This window comes from Meles meles, chromosome 7, assembly GCF_922984935.1.
Source record: "Meles meles chromosome 7, mMelMel3.1 paternal haplotype, whole genome shotgun sequence".
NCBI classification, from domain to species: Eukaryota; Metazoa; Chordata; class Mammalia; order Carnivora; family Mustelidae; genus Meles; species Meles meles.
The window spans coordinates 30,000,526-30,014,327 of NC_060072.1; the positions used below are offsets into that span (position 1 = coordinate 30,000,526).

The 13,802-nt window shown below is 36.4% G+C and overlaps 1 long non-coding RNA gene across 1 annotated transcript; it reads right to left on the bottom strand.

The window, feature by feature from the left end:
- Positions 1-2,451: 2,451 nt before the first annotated feature.
- Positions 2,452-13,386, bottom strand: LOC123946985. Its single transcript, XR_006819685.1, has 5 exons — positions 12,881-13,386; positions 12,311-12,376; positions 8,483-8,607; positions 6,561-6,661; positions 2,452-5,495 (listed from the first exon to the last, which is right to left on the bottom strand). It is a non-coding gene; the product is annotated as an uncharacterized LOC123946985 (long non-coding RNA).
- Positions 13,387-13,802: the final 416 nt, after the last annotated feature.

Here is a 13,802-nt window from a genome sequence, read left to right on the forward strand (position 1 = left end):
GCTAATATTTGCTTGAGGATTTTTGCATTTATGTCCATCAGGAATGTTGACCTATAGTTTTCTTTTTTGTAATGTCCTTTTTTCTGGCTTTAATATCAGAGTAATGTTAGCCTTATAAAATGAATTCAAAAGAGGGGTTCCCTTCTCTTCTGGTTTTGTTGTTGTTGTTGTTTGTTTGTTTGTTTGTTTTGGGGGGGTTGGGAAGAATTTGAAAAGGATTGGAATTAATTCTTTAAATGTTTGGTAGAATTCATCAGTAAGCCATCTGGCCCAGGACTTTTTTTGTTGAAAGGTTTTTGCTTACTGATTTGATCCCCTTACTAGTGATTGGTCTGTTCAGATTTTTCTATTTCTTCATGATTCAGTCTTGGTAGGTTGTATATTTCCAAGAATATACCCATTACCTCTAAGTTGTCCAGTTTGTTGACATAGAATTCCTCATAGTAGTATCATATGATCGTTTGTGTTCATGTACTATCAGGTGTAATGTCTCCTCTTTGATTTATAATTTCATTATTTGAATACTCTCTCTTTTTTTTTTCTTGGTAAATCTAGCTAAAGGCTTATTGATTTTGTTTATCTTTAAAAAAAAAACAGCTCTTAGTTTCATTGGTTTTTCCATTGTCTTTTGAATTTCCATTTCATTTCTTTCCACTCTGATCTTTGTTATTTCTTTTCTTTTTTTAACTTTGGACTTAGTTTGTCCTTCTTCTGAGAGTTCCATGAGGTGTAAAATTGGGTAATTTATTTGTGATCTTTTTCCTTTCTTAATGTGGGAGGTTAATGCTACAAACTTCCCTCTAAGATCTGCTTTTGCTGTATCCCGTAAATTTTATACGTTGTGCTTCCATTTTAGATCATGTCAAGATTTTTTTAATTAACATATTATGTATTATTTTCTTCAGGGATACAGGTCTGTGAAGCATCACTCTTACACAATTCACAGCACTCACCATAGCACATATCCTCCCCAATGTCCAAAACCTAACCACCCTATCCCTCCCCACAACCTCCCAGCAACCCTCAGTTTGCTTCCTGAGATTGAGTCTCTTATGGTTTGTCTCCCTCCCCAGTACCATCTTGTTTCATTTTTTTCCCTCCCTATCCCCATGACCCCACCCCCTGCCCTGCCTCTCAAATTCCTCCTACCAGAGAGATCATATGATAATTGATTTTCTCTGTTTAAATTATTTCACTTAGCATAATACCCTCTAGTTCTATCCACGTCATTGCAAATGGCAAGATTTTGGGGGGGTTGATGGCTGCATAGTATTCCATTACATATATATACCATATCTTCTTTATTCATTCATCTGTTGATGGACATCTAGGTTTTTTCCATAGTTTGGCTATCATAGGCATTGCTGCTATTAACATTCAGGTTCACGTGCCCCTTCAGATCAGTACACTTGTATCTTTAAGGTAAATACCCAGTAATGCGATTGCTGGGTCATAGGGTAGTTCTATTTTCAACTTTTTGAGGAAACTCCATGCTGTTTTTCAGAGTCATGTCAAGATCTTATATTTCTCTTTTGATATCTTCTTTGGCTCATTGGTTGTTCTGGAGTATGTTGTTTAATTTCCACATATTTGTAAATTTTCCAGTTTTCTTTTTGTAATTATTTCTAATTTTATGCCACTGTGGTCAGAAAAGATGCTTGATATGATTTCAGTTTTCTTAAATTTATAAAGACTTGTTTGGTGGTCTAACATATGATCTACATTGGAAAATGTTTCATGAGCACTTGAAAGTAACGTTTATTCAAATGCTATTGGATAGAATGATCTGTATGTGTCTCTTAGGTTCATCTGGTCTAACATATAGTTTAAGCTTAGTGATTTTTTTTTTATCATGGTGAGACTGTGTCTCAACCTTTGCTACCCATTTCAGTGTGGATTAATTCTCATTTACCTAATATGTAGTAGACATTCAGCTAGTTTTTGCATTTCTTTGAGAGGTGATTTTTCCATCTGTAGCTGTACATTCAGTGTGTTGATGGAAGAGGGAGGAGCTTCATATATTGCCATCTTGGTTGACTACTGGTATTTTTCTAACCATTCATATAAAGGCAAATGTTAGAATAGAAAGAGAAATCTTCCTGAATACCAAAAAATACACTTAAAAATAGAAGAAGCAGGGGGCGCCTGGGTGGCTCAGTGGGTTAAAGCCTCTGCCTTCGGCTCAGGTCATGATCCCAGAGTCCTGGGATCGAGCCCCGCATCGGGCTCTCTGCTCAGCGGGGAGCCTGCTTCCTCCTCTCTCTCTCTCTCTCTCTCTCTGCCTGCCTCTCTGCCTACTTGTGATCTCTGTCTGTCAAATAAATAAATAAATAATCTTTAAAAAAAAAAATAGAAGAAGCAGATAAAGTAGCCCACACAGGGAAAGACACGTTCTTATATGAAAAAGGTGAGGTGGGAAATATTATCTAGTGCATGCAACTATTTATTTTTTAAAAAAGGAAACTACAAAAGGGAAGAATGTGAATATATACATATTAACTTATATCAATAAAGCAACAGAAGAATTAAACATAAAATTTAAAATAATTATCTAAATGGGGAAGGTTCAGGAACAGAAATTAAGCTTCTTTAAATCCTTTTTTTTAGGATATTAGACTTGGAATCATATGAATAGTTTTTATTAATTACAAAGCAATTTTTTAAGCCATTTCAAAAATGAAACATAAAATAAATGTAATTCTCTATCCAGTTATTGGCAAAACCACACAAAGAATACTATTTTAAGTGACTTTAAAACACAATAATTTGGCTGGTATCCCTAGTAAGACAGATGTACCTTAGGAAAAAAAAATTTACAAAACAAAATGTTTAATAGTTTCAGGTGATCATATTATGGTGGTAGTATTGGTATGGCTAATCTAAGGCTGTTATATCAATATTGCAGAATAAAACAAATGAAAAAATATGTAGTATTTCTAATTCAGTCATTCCTGATGACCTGGAGCACCGGAATACTCAGCATAGAAGAAAGGAAGCATAGATATAAGATAGAATGAATTCAACTTTAAAAAATTAAATTGAAGAAAATAATTTTTTAATTAAAAAATTTTTTTTAATTTTTAAAAAACAGAAATATTCCTAAATTTGAACTGGGAGAATCAGTGTGAACTCACAATGTATTTTACCTTTTCAAAAATACATATTTCTTAGACTATATATAATGTGTGTATGTACATGTATATACACACACAAATTGGTATTCCTATATCCAAATTATGATCTCTAAATACCATTCTCAAAGGACTCAAAGGACTAGGGCAGAAAACAAGTTTCCTTGCTATATACTAAATAATAAGGAAATTATCACAGACTACAAGGGTCATATCAGCAGGGCTCAAGAGCCAACATGAAAATGCTTCTGCTTTTCTCCACAAAAATAGGGAGATAATTTGAGCATTATTACACAAACCGCAAGAAAATTAATAACAAATATATTAAATCTGTGAGGATTTAATAATTCTAATAAAAAAATTTAAACTCAGTCACCATTGGTAAATTAAGGTAAAAATTCAAGTTTTTCCTTTGTGAACTGAACTATCAGTATGGTAAATACAAAGAAGTTTTGCTTTATGAAAATACTTTAGTGAATACGTGAGGAAGAAATCATAATATTAGAATACCACAATTTAACAAGTTGTAATGAATTAACATTTAGCTAATTGAGCATCAGTGGCTCCCAACATCACAAAAAGAGTCAACTAAATATTTTGTGCCTCCTGATGAAAAAACACAACATTGCTCATGAAGTAGTCATGTCAAAAAGTAAGATCTACCCTGAATTGAATCAAGCCTGTATATGCAATTACCAACTTACAAAACTACAAAATATGGGGAAATCCATTGTTAACACTTACGGGATACAAACAGCACAACCCAGAGTGTGAGAAACTTACAGGACATAAAGCCACATTTCTTCTACAAATAAACCAGAATGAAAAAAAAAAAAATAGAAAGACATATCAACCAATTACATTGTGTAGAGCTGACTTGTATCCTGATTAAAAAAATAAAATGAACAGTCAAAAAGCTATGACAGATACGACTATGGAAAGAATTACTGCTAATTCTTTAGCAATGGTATTATAGTTATAATAAAAACAAATAAAGAGATTCCTTATCTTTTAGAAATACATGCTTAATATCTATTAATGAAATCTCATGATGTTCAGGACTTGTTTCAAAATAATATGGAATGGGGAAATAGGAATATAGATAAAAATTTATCATTCATGAGTAGTTAATTATTGACTCTAGATGATTGGTACATGGAAGTTTATTACACAATTCTCTCAACTTTTATAGAAGTTTGAAACTTTCCACAATAAAAAGTTCTTTTAAATGACAGTACACACACACACGTATATAACCTAGGCACACATCTCACCTTCTCATGTCTTAGCGGTAGAAAAAGCCTGAAAATATGACCTAGCATAAAATTATATCTAAAACATTATCCACTCTTCCTAAAAACACAGATATTTGCAGTGATCTCTGCCAAATGGTGAGATATTATCAGTCCACTAAAGAAAGAGCAATAGAAAAGAATGCTTTTATAGTTAATCTCTGTGAATTTCAGAAAAATTATTGTATACACTATTATATGTGTCAAAGGAACCCATCTCATCTTTTTGGGAACAATATGGTAATGGAAAGACAATTCAGTAAAGAACTCAAGAATTTACATGACATGTCCTTCCTACTTGTGTCTTCTTAGAGGTTGTGGATTATGCTCCTGCCTCCTTTAGCCTGGAGCTTCCATGACCTTAAATTTTCTTGAGAAAATTCTGGCAATTTATCTTTTCATGACTGTGGAGGGCTCCTTCAATAATGGAGCTGGCATCAGCATGTTTTCCATGCCATATGAATAAAGGGAACTTAAGGGCAGTGGGTGGTGTTCATGCCAGGCCAGATGGGTCCTCTCAGTAAGCCTTATAGTGTCTCTGCTGCCAGTTTACTATGAACTGGAGGACAATCATGCACCAAACGCCCCAAGATAGAGCCACAGGCAGGAAGTCCAGCAGTGACGCCCAGCCTGCCCCATCAGACAAGTATGCTAAGAGCCCAGAAGTCCTTTCCTAATGTCCCAAAACACATATGTTCATCTTGATAAAGTCTTTATATGAGAACAGTACATTTTCTTAATATTAGTTCTATTTCCAAAGTTTCATTTATAATGCAAACAATAATACTTTTGAGGAAGCATAAAAGCTTGCTTTCTGTAATTAGAGTTTATAGACCAGAAGAACACAGAACACTTGGAATGTCCTATAATTGACTTTTATAACACACAGTCCCAATAAAACACTGCCAGGGTTTCATTGTTAGAAGCATTGTTTCAAGGCCTCTTTCTTTCTTTCTTTCTTTCTCTTCTTCATCATCATAATTACTTTTTGCTTAGCACCAGTTAAATGATAGGTCAGCATATGGTATTCTTGGGGAAACATATTCTTGCATAGTATTTCCACCTCCACTTCCTTTGAGGAGAAAAAAAAAAACACAAAATGGACTATAAATAAATAAAATAGAATTATAAGTATTACCTTTAATCTTCCCAAAGTAAATATAAAAATAAATTGTTCTCAAGCTCCAGTACCATATAGCTTACAAGTTACTTAGAACCTAGTACATCTCACTGTCTTGTGATTACTGTTTACCTGTTTGTCACTTACTTCCATAATTCTGTAACTCAGTATGGGCAGGGACTAGGTCTATCTAACACACCTTTGTAGACTTGGCACCTAGCACATAACAGAGGCTCAATTCATACTTGTCAAATGAATTAGTAAATGAATGAATCAATGAGCAAATACAACTCACACTGATTACATGGTGCCAAGATATGATATCAAGTCATTTTACTGGAAATAATTCATAAATTGTCTCATTTAATCCTCGTAAAATTCCTGCAAGAAAGATATTATTCCCATTTGATATACAAGGAAATTGGAGCTCAAGGGACTGACTCAAGGTCACATGGTGAGGAAATGGTGTGGAGCTAGGAGTTCAATCTAGGCCTGATGGATTCCGGAACTCTTAGTCTTTCTGATTCCCCAGCCTCCTGCTTCTGAGTGTTATACAGTCTCCTAAGGGGCAGGAAAAAAGAAGCTGGTGGAAAGATCCTGCCTTTACAGACTGGGAAAGGTGACCTCAGAGTCACATATAAGAGTAAGTGCACTGCCCCCACTCAAGCAGAGCAGCTGACTCTCAGCCAATAAAGAAAAAGTTGAAATACACTCACGTTCACACACATTTGCCTTTGTATGGCTTTGGGCTGTGTTCTTTGTTTTGTTTTGAACATATCTTTTTCTCTCTCTTTTTAGTCATATTTCTGAAATAACAGAACGTTGTGTTCTGTATCAGATCTCACAGCTGCACATAAAAGAGTGCACCTCAGAGTCTCCTATTTAAAAAGATAAGGAAATGCTAGATTCCAGTGAGTCTAAATATTTCTTCATTACGTTTTGAGGATGAAAGAAACAATTTGTTCATCTTTTTCTTCTCCTAGGGCTATTAAACTTGGTAACTCTGTCCCTTCTCACCTTGGTGGCTTTTTTGCAGTTTCAAATTGTCCATGGAGCCAACCTCAGGATTGCCTGTCCTTCGTATGATACATACAGTTAGGTTCAGTTCTGTTCTTTTTCTGGGACAGAAAAAGAAAGAATAGGTATTTCCCATGCATTCAGCACCTTCACAGCGGTACAGAAAGAGAAAGGAGTGATGATGGTCTACACCATTATTAGTGAAGTGCTACTTTTGTTTAAGATACTTGCTTTTTTTTTTTTACACTAATCAATATTTCCCAGATGTTTTTGCCTAAGAACTGTGAAAGTGAATATGATGGTGAAGGCTGTGAAGGTGAATATGATGTCATAATAGATGACATATTATCGATAAACCTAGTATGATAAAGTAGGTTTATCATACTCATCAACCAGTAAATTAGTTGATATCTACATACAAAATATCCAAACCGTTGCCCTGAAGGATTAAAAATAATCCTCTATTCAAAAATTAAAGTTAAAAACCAAATACCCATTTGTTCTTAAGTACATAAATTTCATTAAAAGTTCAAATTGTCAGGGCACCTGGGTGGCTCAGTGGGTTAAAGCCTCTGCCTTTGGCTCAGGTCAGGATCCCAGAGTCCTGGGATCGAGCCTCGCATCAGGCTCTCTGCTCAACAGGGAGCCTGCTTCCTGCCACCCCCCCCCCCGCCCCGCCCAGCCTGCCTGCCTACTTGTGATCTCTGTCAAATAAATAAAATCTTAAAAAAAAAAAAAGTTCAAATTGTCTCTTCACAGATAAAGTCAAATCACAAAAGTGCTGTTTTTCAATTATGCTGAGGTATACTTTCAAAGGGATTTTTCAGAATCCAGCAGATGTTTGTTCCTAATCGAGGAATGAGGAAATGGTTTCCGTGCATAACAAACAAATGAACTATTCCTTTTCTTCATATCTTAATGAATCAAAGAATCTCAAAATCCTTACATTAGCTTTCAAATATCTTTTGAGGTCTATTTTAAAGCAATTGCACAGTTAAATGACAGAAGTACTAATATGTTACCAAAAATGTCCCTCTTATCTTCTCTTTAGCAAATTATCATCACCACCTGATAAGTATATTATTTACCAATTATTAAACGTGTACAGTTATCAAAGGACCCTTTTGGCATTTGTCTATCATTGTTTCTCTTTCTTTCATAGTCTTCTTTAAAATTCTAACCCTCCATGAAGCATTTTATCAGAACCTAAGAAAATCAGTCATCAGCACAATCTAATTATTTTTAAATACAGTAAGAACATAATGATCTTTATTTGTCTGTCAGCTTCTTTGCACTCGATCTATATTTTGTCTCTGTTTTGCACACTATTTTGCCAGGCACACAGGGGAGTTGAAGAGATAGTAGTTGATGGTAATTATGATGCATCCTGTGCTTGTTCACAAGGGACATTTGCTAAAGATTAAAAATAAATTCACAACTAATTGACTACCAGCTATAAGCTATACTGCTGGGATACTAAACCACCAACTGGAAAGAAAATGACTGAGCAGATCTTGCCAAGGATGAACCCAAAGATTAAAAACAACTTCCCTACTTGCCTACAACATACCTAATCAAATGAATGGCAACTTTAGTATTTCTGTAATTCTCTGAAAGGCCCACCTTAGGATATGAACATTTAGTTGCAAATGTTGAGGTTCATAATTACTTTTACCCCAAAGTTGTCCTTTCAAGCCATCAATAAACAAATACTTATTAAACACCAACTCTGTGCCTTCTGCTTGTAGACTCTGAGCTATAACCATAAGTAAGATGCCTGTAATTCTTTCCTTCGTGGTGTTTACCCAGCAAGGAGGGAAATGGTAAGAAACTTTACGTGGTGACATAGAAATATGAGGAAGAGAGTAATAACGTATTCCAGTGTCAGAGACACCTCAGTTCCTTTTGTTCTCTTGTCATACCTCAAGTTGAAAGCAGGAATCTTTCTTCTTCTACACCTTGTGCATGAAAGATGATCCAGGAACCCTTAGTGATTGTCTTTCCCAAGGAAATGTGATTCACAATGGTATAAGAACAATCAACTTTCCTAACAAGACAAGTAGAGGAGCAATAGAGAAGCACTGAGAAGTTAAGACTGGTTTCTTTGAGGGCTTAATTCTACCTTAGAACATAACCCTGTCAGAACAACCCTACAGCTGAGATTTTTCTCTCTCCTCTTCCTCATTCTTCCCTCCCCCCTCCCCACCCCGCTCCCAGAGGGGAGATGCGGCAGATCTGGACATTCTCTTTTCTTTCTTTTGACCTCTTGTCTGCCAACTTGCCTCCTCTTTCCCAAAGCCTGAGGTCATAAATTATGGTTCTGTGAGAGGAGTTATTGATGTTACCAATATCCAATCTTCCTCTCTTGTTGGTCAGACATTTCCATGCCCCCTTGAAGTTAGGTGTGCCCACATGACAGTTCTGGACAAAGGAAAGTGAATTGCATCTGGATAAGGCATTTCATGGCTTATGCTTGACACCCCAGTTCTTTCTGATCTCCTGCTATGGTATACTCTGCGGCTTGGTGATTAGATGGCAGTGTCATAAGATGGTGGGGTCATCTTCAGCTTTAGTCCCTATATGACAGTGATAGGCAAAGATTTTTCTGACATCATGAATAGGAAATAACCTGAAATTTTGAGGTTGTTACTACAGCATAACTTGGACTATCCTGACAGATATAGTTAGAAGAGGAAAGAAACTAGCTAGTACTTATGGTCATAGGGTGTTGGCAACCGAATACATTTACTCAACAAGTTTTTGGTTTTTGTTTTTTGGGTTGTTTTTTTTTTTGCAGTGCTGCTAAATAAGTACCAGGAATACAGAGTGAAGACAATAAAATCACTGCCCTCAGAATGCTTGTTGTCAAGTAAAACAAACAAAGACTGACAAACATGCAAACCATTATGATAGAAGTTGGCTAGAAAATCTTTTTTGTTTTGTTTTGTTTTCTAATTAGCCAGATACACTAAGGAAAAGTTTGGAGGAATTTTTGTCTAACGGGAATGCAGCTGAAAGTTAGGAACTCAGTCCTGCCATGTTTGTGAAAGTCATTGCTACTACTACTACTACTATTATTATCATCATCAATCTATTTATTAAAGAACATGTGTGACTTTAGGCAAGATACTGAAATTTTGTTTGCATCTTTAAAATAGAGGAGGGTGGGCGCCTGGGTGGCTCAGTGGGTTAAGCCGCTGCCTTCGGCTCAGGTCATGATCTCAGGGTCCTGGGATCGAGTCCCGCATCGGGCTCTCTGCTCAGCAGGGGGCCTGCTTCCCTCTCTCTCTCTCTCTGCCTGCCTCTCTGCCTACTTGTGATCTCTTTCTGTCAAGTAAATAAATTTTAAAAAAAATCAAAAATAGAGGAAGGATATTATTCCTCCCTTTTAGATTACTGAAAATGGTTAATACCCAGTCGTCTATGTACTTAACATTTTTAGGGCAAAAAGAACATCCCAGGCAAAGTGTTTAGTGGAAAGGCCCTGATAGTGGCTGTTAGCAGCTCTATGCAGTTGAGCCATTTCCCTGAGCCTTGATCTTTTCATGTGAGTCATTCCACAGGTGCCCAGTGACCATTCAGTGTGCACCAGCTACCATGCTATGCTCTAGGGATAGGCCAGTGAACAGGAACAGTCTTCCCATTCTACAAACCAGTGGGGAATGTGAACTTTAAACTTTAAGTATTATGATAATTAATTGCATAATTACAAATGTATTAAGAGATACAGGGGGATTTTATTGCATCATATGTTTGAGAAACCTAAGTGGAAGGAGAGTCATCAGGGATAGCTGATGATTAAACTGAGTCTGGAAGACTGTAAAACCAACAAAACAATATTTACCTTGAAGGTGGTTATAAGGACTTTAAAAACTTAAATGTGAAATTCCTGGAAATAGTTGGTTCTTAATGAATGTTAGTCACTGAACAGTGTCTTAAAAACCTTTGTGTATGTGATCAAAAGCAAAATACCAAAAGAGGAATAAGTAATGGAGTTTTTAACCACATATTAATATATACTTTACTACTATCATTGCCACTATCAATATTAAAACATTGCACTGAGCCACTTCATAATTGTGTTTTTATGTTTCCCCTGACATCTCTCAGTTCAACCACTGGGGAAGCCCCTGTCTTCCTGTCTGCCTTGTTTTGGTTTTGTTTCATGTACCTTTCCTGGCAACGGGGTCCATTTAGTTGACTGGTTACCATAGAAGCGTGCTTGCTCTGAAGGGTAGTTAGTGTTCTAGGAAAATCAGCAAACTACAGGAAAGGAAAGACTGAAAAACTCTTGCCCAGATTGTGAGTCAACAGGTAAATTTGATTCACTTAATTCCACATTACTTCTAGGTGGGGTCTAATCTGGGGTACAAATGGCAGCTTAAAGGTTTTATTGCTTCAATATAGGTGTTCTGTCAAACCATTTTTATCTCTATTTGCATGGCTATAACAGATTAAATAAGCAAGTCTCTTGATTTTACCTCTTTATTTTATTTGAGGAATAACTTTCTTTTATTGCTTCATAAATAAACTTCACAGAATTTTTAGCTTTAGTTCCAATTGCATGGGGGAGTGAAGAGGAATTATAAAAGTGTGTTTGATGGTGATAATTGTAAGTGACATATAGAAAAAGACTAAAAACATAGACTCACATAATAATGGGCATAGAGAGGGAGAAAGATATTGAACATCTGTATCCATGAGACTTTCAAACTGTATCCATAGAAAGAAAAAAAAAGTTATTCATAAATACACAAGTGAGGGCTGAGCTTAAGCCAACATAATTTCGGTTGAGCAAATTGTTTCATTCATTTGTAGAGATGGGAAACTGACATATACTTTGTCAAGCATATATTCTTTCCCATGACCTTTGAAGTAATATTACTGTTATCCCATTTTTTGAAAGAGGAAATTAAAGTTCAAAGAAAAAGATAGAGGTGCTTTTATACAAGGACCCTATATTCTTTAAGAACAAAAACACAGTAATTTTATTATTTCAGTTGAGTATATGAAGCAAATTAAGATTTAGATCATTTCCAGCATCTTAGAAAAAGTAACTTAAAAACACAAAGAAGGAGCACCTCAGTGGCTCAGTTGACTAAGTGTCCAACTCTTGATCTCAGCTCAGGTCATGATCTTGGGGTTGTGAGATCAAGCCCTGCGTTGAGCTCCACACCGGCCATGGAGCCTGATTGGGATCTCTCTCCTCTCTTCCTTCTGCCCCTACCCCCTCTTAAATTTTAATTTAATTTAATTTAATTTAATTTCAAGATAAAAACACAAAGAAGACAATGGTGACATCCACTGTGCCATAACAGCAGAGTTACACAGGGACAAGAGCACGAAAAACAGGGGCTTTTGCTCTGTTGTTTGTTGAAAAGGAAGCACTATGGCATTGGCAAAAACAGCCCTGCACTTTGATTCAATGGAAAGAAATCAGAAAGTCCTCTGGAACAGGTTTGGGCTTAGTGGAAAAATCATGTCCTGGTGCAAAAGTAATAACCATTATAGATAAATAACCATTTATAGCTTTTTATCTTGGTTAAACTGTTATCTTCCAGTCTGCAAAAGATAATTTGGGTTTGTTACAGAGCTTTTTTAAGAAAACACTCTGCCTCAGGAAATCCATCTCCCCAAGCTTTGCTCAAGCATTTGAAGGCATTCTCCGGATATCTTGGAAATAACATCTCTGAGAAGCAGCATGTTAGCCCTCAGTAACATCTCCCTCTGTCGAATTACATTTTCCTTACCTAAGTAGCCGGTGGGGTTGGAAAGCAAAAGGATGTCCCTGCAGAGAATTTCTGGGCTTTTCGTCCCTGAAATCCAAGATATGCTTTAGGAAACCAGCAGAAGTTCAGCATCCAAATCAATTTAACACTTAATGGGAAAAGTGCAGAACCACTGGAACAAAACGCTGATAAAGCACTAGATTACAGGTTTGCCACATGATGAAATGGCCTCAAGAGAGGTGAGCTGAAAAGCACATATTTAAACCCTTCCCGAGGTTCCTAAAATTAATGTTTACTCCATATTTTGTCCTCAGGAGAGAAATTTTAAGTGTTTACCCACTCTCGGGCTTTCCTATGGAACGTTGAAACAAAAAATTAACATTACTTATAGGAAATCTGTATGATTATATTTCTTTATTGTGTTAAAATACACACAACATAAAACTTACTGTCATTTTAATTGTGCAGCTCAGTGGCATCATGGACATTCACATTGTTGTGCAACTATGTCTACCCTCTGTCTCCAGAACTCTCCCCATCTTACAAAACTGAAACTCAGTATCCACTAAATAATAACTCACCATGACCTACCTTTCTCCAGCCTCTGGAAACTACTTTCTGGAAACTTACATTCTTTCTTTTTTTTCCTTTTCTTTTTTCCTCAGGTCCCACTGCTTGGTAACCACCATTTTCTTTGCTGTTACAGTAAGTTCAAGTAGTTTCAACATATACCACCTTAAATGTGGAGAGAACAAGATGGAGTCACTCATGTTAAGCAGTGACAAAAGCAGCCAAGGGCATCACGGCTAAGATCAGATATTCCCAAAACCGGCACAGGTTGATAAAATCCAGAACTGATAACTAGCAGAAGCAGAGGAGGTCTGCAAAGGCCTAAGACTGATCAAATCCCTTGAAAAGGGAAAGATTTCTGCGGCAAACTGTCAGTGTCTAGACACTGATCATTTCATGTCGAACCACATCAAAAAGGCAACTGCCACTGTCACGGAAGGCTCTGCCATTGATCTCTGAGCTGAACAGAGATTCTCCACAGCTTGAACATAATAAGTAACGCATGCTAAAACATGTCCTGCACTGGACTGAGAGCTCATGTCAACTGTGCACTCATAGACTGACCTTGAGTTTGGTTCCTGAACTTCCTATCCCTTGTTGAATCTTGTTTGTTGTATGACTTTTTATTATACTTTGCCTTGTGTGATGCATAAGAAGCCAAGTTAAACATGTAGTGAAAGGTCATTGAGTTTGGAATCCTGAACCTGCTCCATAATTATGTTAATCTTGCTATATGATTGAATAAAGCTGACACCGTGGAAAGACACAACTCACCTTCACACCGTGCTAACAACAAAATGGAATCACAGCATATTTGTCTTTCTAAGTCTAACTTATTTCACTTAACATAATGTCCTCTAGATTCAGTCACGTTCTTGCAAATGGCCGGATGCCCTTCTTTTTTACGGCTCAGTAACATTCCATTATGTAAACATATACATAT